Genomic DNA, 9,084 nt, shown 5'->3' with positions numbered 1-9,084 from the left:
CAGCCATCTTAGGAGTGCCCAGTGAAGTTATCACTAGGCTGTAATGTAAACACTGCTTTTTCTCTGAAAAGACAGTGTTTACAGCAAAAAGCCTCAAGGTAATGATTCTACTCACCAGAACAAATTGAATAAGCCTTAGTTGTTCTGGTGACTATAGTGTCCCTTTAATATAAAAGCCATTAAGGTTATAGTATTGCAATATTCACGTGTGGATCGATTACAATGCGTTGTAATGGTTATGGTACTTTGATTGCCCGAAGGTGGATTAATGAAAGTAACATAATATCTAAGTGAAGGGAAAGTATTTTGACAATTTGCATCATCATTGGCAATGTTAGTTGGTAGCTAACAATTGTATTTTAACTTTACATTGGTAGCAGAACTATTCAAGATTGGAGGAGATTTATACCTGAGAGAAAATATTTTTAAGCCGGTTGAGTTAGAGGTTAATTGGTCCTTGCATTTCTTGTATTTGATTGTTTTAGGACATTTAATACATCAGTGTGATCTAAAAGAGCAAGAAAAATATATTGATCCAAAAATACATTTAGCAATCTACTTCGTGTAAACCAAATCTTTCTTCATTATTGTTTTTTTTTTTTTTTTTGCCCTCATACAACAATTTGCGAAAAAAGTACTAATTTTACATTCTAATATATAGGCTTTGTTAAGGGGTTGCTCCAAGTACCAGGACCCCATCCGTGATTTGAAGTGGATATGGTGACTGGAGTCAGAATCTGCCCTCCCTGAGAATCATGGGAAATTATACCACTGTTAGATGGTCTTTCTCGTCTTAAGCTTCAATTTAATATTGTTGGATAAGCTTACCAAATTATTTAATATAAGCTTTCTTTCAACATATTAAAATATTAAAAACTTAAATATGTAAAATATATCGTTGAATATATAAATATTTTTACTATTTTTCATATTAAATCATTTGAAAAGCTAATACAACTATTTTTTAAATAGAGATCTGAGTTTAATTCAGGGACTCGGTTATTGCATATTGTACAGCGTAAATTGTAAACCCCACCTAACATGTGCTTACTGCGGTTTATTTTATTCTTGTTTCGCACAGTTTCTTCATTTGCGGCATTTGAACTGGTGGCCATGCACGGCGAAAACACATATGTAGACGAGAGTTCTCTTCATATAAAGTAAGAATTGCAATAAGGTTCAAACTAAAATAGAAGAAAGTATTTAAATGATCAAATTGTGCCTTCTGGGATATGAAGATTATCCTAGATATTTCACCATCAGTATACTGGACCCTCAGCACTGACAGTGAGGGTTACTCATTAACCCCTTAAGGACCAAACTTCTGGAATAAAAGGGAATAGTGACATGTCACACATGTCATGTGTCCTTAAGGGGTTAAATGAGGAATTGTGTAGAAATTGTGTTCTTTTGACTTTAGAAATCTGAAGAAAGATTAAAAAAAATGGACACAGAAAGACATGGAAGCACATAGACATAATGTGATCATCTCTAAAAGTACTGTATATACTCGAGTATAAGTCGAGTTTTTCAGCACATTTTTTGTACTGGAAAAACCCCAACTCGACTTATACTCGAGTCAATGTCTGTATTATGGCAATTTACATTGCCATAATACAGACAAGGGCTGTGTAGGAGGGGGGCTGGCAGGAAGCTCTTACTTACCTCTCCTGCAGCTTCTGTCAGCTCCCTTCTCCAACGCGCCGGTCCGGTCAGCTCACAGTGTAAGTCTCGCGAGAGCCGCGGGGTCATAGCGCGGCCGCGAGACTTACACTGGGACTTGCAGAGGGAGCTGACCGGACCGGCGCGGAGGAGAAGGGAGCTGACAGGAGCTGCAGGAGAGGTAAGAGCTTCCTGCCAGCCCCCCTCCACTGAACTGCCAATGCCACTGGACCACCAGGGAGTGAGAGCCCCCCTCCCTGCCATGTATCAAGCAGGGAGGGGGGACTAAAAAAATAAAAAAAAAATACAAATATATATATATATTAAAATAAAATATGAATAATTAAAAAAATAATATTTAAAAAATAATAGTAAATAAAAATAATAATATAACAAAAAAAAATTATAAAAATGCCCACCCCCCACCAAGGCTCTGCAACACATACACAAACACACACTGCATCACATACACAAACACACACTGCATCACACACACTCACACTGCATCACACACACTCACACTGCATCACACACTCACACTGCATCACACACACTCACACTGCATCACTCACACTGCACTCATACACACACACTGCACTCATACACACACACTGCACTCATACACACACACACTGCATTCATACACACACACACACTGCACTCATACACACGCACTGCACTCATACACACATACACACGCACTGCACTCATACACACACACACGCACTGCACTCATACACACACACACGCACTGCACTCATACACACACACACACACGCACTGCACTCATACACACACACACACACACGCACTGCACTCATACACACACACACACACGCACTGCACTCATACACACTCACACACGCACTGCACTCATACACACACACACACGCACTGCACTCATACACACACACACTGCACTCACACACACACACACACACTGCACTCACACACACACACACACACACTGCACTCATACACACACACACACACACTGCACTCATACACACACACACACACCACTCATACACACACACACACACACTGCACTCATACACACACACACACACACACTGCACTCATACACACACACACACACTGCACTCATACACACACACACACTGCACTCATACACACACACACACACACACACTGCATTCATTATATACACACACTGTAAATAAATATTCAATTAATATATTTTTTTAGGATCTAATTTTATTTAGAAATTTACCAGTAGCTGCTGCATTTCCCACCTTAGTCTTATACTCGAGTCAATAAGTTTTCCCAGTTTTTTGGGGTAAAATTAGGGGCCTCGGCTTATATTCGGGTCGGCTTATACTCGAGTATATACGGGGTAGTTTATAACTGCCATTCTATTTCAACTACAAAAATAAAATATTCCATTTTAAATAAAATAGAATGTGCCTAATATAGTGTAGGCCCCCCCTGTGCTGCCAAAACAGCTCTGATGCATCAAGGCATGGACTCCAGAAGACCTCTGAATGTGTCCTCTGGTATCTGAAACCAAGACATTAGCAGCAGATCCTTTAAGTTTTGGAAGTTGTTAGGTGGGGCCTCAATGGGTCGGGAAAGAACTGGGATAGCGAGCCAGTCCTTCTCGTCCAACATCCATGCCTGACCTCACAAATTCTCTACTGTATGAATGATACAATCATGATTCATGTTTGGTTTTTAATACCGTATTTATTCGCGTATAACGCGCAAAATTTTGTACCGATTTTTATTTTAAAATTAGGGGTGCGTGTTATACTCGAATAAATATTCGAGTGGGTGCTCCGATTATACCTCCCAGGACCGCCGGGCTCATTACAAGCCCGGCGGTCCTGGGGGGGCCGTCAGAGCTGGCAGCGGGTCTCGCGAGATTTACACTGGGAAGCTGGAGGAGCTGCACGGAGGTGAGTAAACGCTTGCTGCCCGCCCCCCCAGGACCGCCGGGCTTGTAATGAGCCCGGCGGTCGGTATTATCGGAGCATATTTATTCGAGTATAACAAGCACCCCTAATTTTAGATTAAAAATCGGTATAAAATTTTATACCGATTTTTAATCGAAAATTAGGGGTGCGCGTTATACACGTGTGCGCGTTATACTCGAATAAATACGGTACATTTCTTTTTATTATATTTTTTTGTTGTTTTAGCACTTTGGTTCAGATTTCGAAATATTTATTTATTTATAAAATAATTTACCAGGATGGATAAATTGAGATTTCTCTCGTTTTCAAGTATATCCTGGGTCCACAAAACATTGCATTGTTACAGTAGGATACAATATTAAAAAATAATTGGGCATATATGTAATACATTCTCTAGTGGGCTTTTTGCTATTCTGCTTTCAAGTCAAATTAATATTATGTAATATATAATGTATCTTTTTGCATCATACTCCCATGTTCATAACTGCATTTGCTCCCTTTGAAATCTTTGAAATCAATGCATGTGTTTTGGTAAACATGCGCACACAGGGAGTCATCAAATGCTTTTCTGTCCTTTTGAAGGTGGCAATTAATTAGCCGTTTTGTGTGTTTATGTAGTTGTCTTTATATTTTTGCTTGTCCTACTGCATACTATAGTACTGGAACTTACTGATCAAAAATACATACATTCCTATCACAAACAAGTTTATATGGGCAGAACTATGGCAGCGCTCTGTCCTTTCAATGTGTGGAAATAGTAGACCGTACCCATTGAATGTGCCAGAGGGCACCAACCATGCGAGCCATATAGACAGTACCTATTGAATGTGCCAGATGGCACCACCCATGCCAGCCATGTAAATAGTACCCATTGAAGGTGCCAGAGGACACCAGCCATGTAGACAGTACCCATTGAATGTTCCAGAGGGCACCACCCCATGCCAACCATGTAGACAGTATCCATTGAATGTGCCAGAGGGCACCGCACATGCCAGCCATGCAGACAGTACCCATTGAATGTGCCAACGGTAATCAGCCATGTAGACCGAACGCATTCAATGTGCGAGAGGGCACCACCCATATCTCATTATACTTTCTCACTTTTCTCCCATGCAGTGTACAGATTTCAGCAAAGGGAAGGCGCGTTGTGAAGGCTGATCTTTTACAATATAATCGGTATGTCCTCATGCCCATTAATAAAGCAAATACATTTGACGAATTTTGATTTTGTTTGCAGTTATTTGTATAGGACTGCTGGGAGACTAGGATTAATATAGAAGCTAATGAGTCTTACTGTTCCGTAGTGACACATATCTCAGATGGCATTATCCAGATTTTCATATTAATTTGCATCGCTCATCCCAGGTGTGTTTAGAGTATGTTCTTGTCACTCGTGGTGGTAAGAGGTAAACCTTTCGTTGTCCCTGTGCTGTCTTTGCAACCCCAAGGTTTATTCCCTAAACTAAGAATCAACGATGGAATTAATAACTACAACTAAGTGTTTAACCAGGAAAGATACATTTAAATATTCGCTGGTTTCTAAGCAAATTGTTGTCCACAATTGATGAGGTGAATTTTTTTTAGTTTTTTTTACCTTTTTGGTTAATTTGGCCTTAAATTTCCAGTTCCCTTTGATTCTCCACAATTTCCAGTTTGTAAATAAAGCTCTTTGCAATTTTTTACATAAACTGGTAGAGTCCAAAATGTAATATTTATATTATGCCAGAACATTTTACTATCAGATCAAATGTTTTATTTGCCTGAAATTTGTATAGGGGTCTTACAACACAAAGCAGAGCTTGGTAACCCACCAGTGGTGTAATCATGACTCCATACCCTCTCTGCCTCCTATTAAAGGGGAGTTGTCACTTCCCAGGATTTTTAATCTTCTGTTTCCTTACGCCTATATTTAACACACACATATATCTGTGAAGTGTGAAATCCAAAAGTAAACCTAGAAATATATACTTATATATGCTGCAACTGGATGTGTCCATTTTGGGCCCCCTGTCATTCACTGCTATAAGCGCTGCCCTTTGCACCTGGCAATCCGCTTAGAGAAAACGTACAGGAAAGACAAGAAATGAAACCATGTGTCCATTATTTATTTGCAATGTATTCCCTGACTTTGCCTTGTCTAAACTGGAGTATGAAGTTATTTGCTAAACCTAAAAGAAAATGGAGCATCTCGTGGAAAAAAAGGTTGGCACAAGTTGTAGGTAGTTTTCATTGATTTATGTAATGGCTGGATTTCTGGAGAAGAGGTATCCCTTTAAAATTCTCTTATCTTAGAATCATTAGTATACCCTCACCCCTTCCGCACGGGCCACCTCTCGCACTTTCTGGTTATGTTCTCTTTTCTCCCTCTCTGCCTCAGCCAGAATGTCCTTGTTTCTTTTACATTTATGTTAAAGATTTAGAAAATTACATGGTTACTCAGTTCAGATAAGGCAAAGAGAGGGCAGACATTGCAAATGAACAGGGGATATGGAAACCTCTTATTTCATTTTTCGTGCTCTCTCTATGCTGATTGCCTGGGGCATAGGACAGAGCTTAGAATAATGACTGACAGGGAGCAAATATGCTGAATAAAGAAATAATCTTATTGTTCAAATCTCACAAATACGCATATACAGATAGGTAAACATTATACAAACCCTGGGAAGAGACAGTTCCCCTCCCAGCCATAATTGGTCCCATCTATACCTCTTTTCCCCAGCTGTACGGCTCTCATTTTGGTTCATTCATTAAACTGGTATCTGTGGAAATGTGACCGTGTGCAAGGTTTAAGCCAAACTAGCAAGGCTGGAAACATAGGGGTATATTAGCATAAAATTTGCAGTTCTCCCAATGTTCCACTGCTACCAGTTTAGAGGATAAAAACAAACAGGTAATGGAGAGAATTTTTCATGTCCGTTTACTGGACAGTTTCCTAGTAGAAGAAGATAAAAAATGACAATGTATGCGGTCTTGTGGACCTAAACCAGTTGCAAACAGCTGTGATCCTTAAAGGAACACTATGGGAGCAGGAATACAAATTAATATTCCTGGCCTTTCGAAGACATCAGCATGACTGTTGGCATCTCTGCGATATCCTCCAATCCATTGCTTCTCCTAGATTGGTTTCAGGTTCGAGTTTTACTCCCTGTGAATATGAGTGCCTCTATGTGTGACAGCCACAAGAGGTGGAATTATTCCTGCAATGTAAACATTAAAACTGCAACGTTTTAGACTCCAGGGTTACAATGACAGGACCACCACTCTCAGACCACCTAATTGAGATTAAGTGGTCTGGGTGACTATAGAGTTCCTTAACCCCTTAAGGACCAAACTTCTGAAATAAAAGGGAATCATGACATGTCACACATGTCATGTGTCCTTAAGGGGTTAAAGGGACGCTATAGTCACCAGAACTACAGCTTAATTAATTTGTTCTGGTGAGTAGAATCATTACCTTCAGGCTTTTTGCTGTGAACACTGTCTTTTCATAGAAAAAGCAGTCTTTACATTACAGCCTAGTGATAACTTCACTGGCCACTCCTCAGATAGCTGCTAGAGATCCTTCCTGGGTCATGGCTGCCTAAAATGCATCCAAACATTCAGTATCTCCTCCCTCTGCATGCAGACACTGAACTTTCCTCAAAGAGATTCATTGATTCAATTCATGTCTATGAGGAGATCCTGATTGGCCAGGGCTGTGTTTGAATCATGCTGGCTCTGCCCCTCGTCTGCCTCTTTGTCAGTCTCAGCCAATCCTATGGGGAAGCACTGTGATTGGATCAGGCCACCACTTCGAATGATGTCAGCAGCCTGCTTGTTTTTCTGAGTCTAACAGCATGCAGAGTTACAGCTTCAGGCTTGAATACAGTAAGATTTTGCTATATTTTCACAGACATGAGGGGCCCAGGGGGGCTGGATGGTGGTTTTAACACTATAGGATCAGGAATACATGTTCCTGACCCTATATTAATCCTTTAAAGCTTGGCAGATCCAATCTACATGCTTTTTACAATACATTTTAAATATGCCTGCAAGTGGAGAAATCATCAGCTTATAAGATACAAGTTGACTTTCTTGGGATTATGACTTGTAGTTAAACTAACCTACATTGTAGGTAATGCATTGCCGCCTGTGGATTTTAAAACTGGATCTCCTCAGTTTGATATAATACAAGTATCATAACTTCATCCTGTTTGCTTTTCAGTGAAATGTATAGAACCAGATGGCACACGGATGACAGGGATGACCAAATGTACCAGACTAACCACCCTTACCATAGATCAAACAATCATGCCAAGTTTTGGTTTAGGATTACGGTGCGTATTAAAGCAGTTTTTCATCTCCCCCTTCTAAGCGAGCATGTCACTTGTCTGCAATGTGAGTGTAGAAACAGTAGATGGCAGTGTTTGTGGTGGATTTGACACAATCACTTTGATGTGCTTATTACGTGTGTGTGTGTGTGTGTGTGTGTGTGTGTGTGGCAAAGTCCATAAAGCAAAGATTTACACTTAGGGTTATGTTGATAGTTGGTGGAAGGGGTTTTTGTTTTTCCATTTTATTTTTAATGAGCAGAATAAAATACACGTCAATTAAAATAAAAGCTGCAAAGGTTTATTACTACGAGACAGACCTGTTTTCTAAATAAGGCTCGGATAACATGTCACAGGAGCCACCACAATATAATTCTGTGTGTGTGTGTATATGATACTCTTTGTAAAACACGAACACCTACAAGAAAATGCGGAACAAAAATCTGTTAATATAAGAGGTGGTCAATCTGAAAGGAAGATTTCACACAGACTTTGGGTCTTTTTTTTTTTTCCCTTCCATATCAGTCACTAGAAACCGTGCAAAATAAAAATCAAATATCTCTGGCAAACTATCAGCACTTGGATAAAGCTAATTTTAAATGAGCGTATGGTAAAGTAGTACAGTGTTGCATTAAATCAAGTAAGGTACAATCCGGTAGATGCCAGGAACATGTGCTAGACCATTAGCAATTCAATTAAATGTTTTTACATGTTAAAGGGGTACTCCAACCACCATGACCACATTAATGTCTTGAAGTATTTTATTTACTTGTTATTTAACATGGCGGTGTAGCTCAACCTATGGCTGTGTCACTAGCCAGCTCGGAACAAGAGTTCTCTACGTATACCTTGCACAGACACTCCTTCATTGACTGAGACCTCTCAGCTGACACTCTCATTCAATGAATGAGTGATGGGATTGTTTCTGCAGCTCTACAAAAGCCGGATGCGATTAGCTGACATTCGAGAAGGCTCGGAGTCTGGCTGGACCCAGATTAGAGACAAACCGTAGAATCATTACCATTATAGTGGGCTGTAAGGGACTAACCTTTTCATTAATAAAACCTGACACTTGGGGGCGGGGCCTGACCACTGAGCAGACGCAAGCAGCAACAGCTCCTGAGCCAACAGACAATTAGCGCAGATTCTGCCAAAATAGACCCCCAAATCGGTCT

General features: G+C 40.1%; 1 long non-coding RNA gene across 1 annotated transcript; it reads left to right on the top strand.

Moving 5' to 3' along the window:
* Positions 1-1,084: 1,084 nt before the first annotated feature.
* On the top strand, positions 1,085-7,891 carry LOC134586021 (uncharacterized). Its single transcript, XR_010086565.1, has 3 exons — positions 1,085-1,160; positions 4,716-4,775; positions 7,804-7,891. It is a non-coding gene; the product is annotated as an uncharacterized LOC134586021 (long non-coding RNA).
* Positions 7,892-9,084: the final 1,193 nt, after the last annotated feature.

Source organism: Pelobates fuscus, chromosome 2 (assembly GCF_036172605.1).
Source record: "Pelobates fuscus isolate aPelFus1 chromosome 2, aPelFus1.pri, whole genome shotgun sequence".
Lineage (NCBI taxonomy): Eukaryota > Metazoa > Chordata > Amphibia > Anura > Pelobatidae > Pelobates > Pelobates fuscus.
This window is presented reverse-complemented; position numbering and strand designations above follow the sequence as displayed.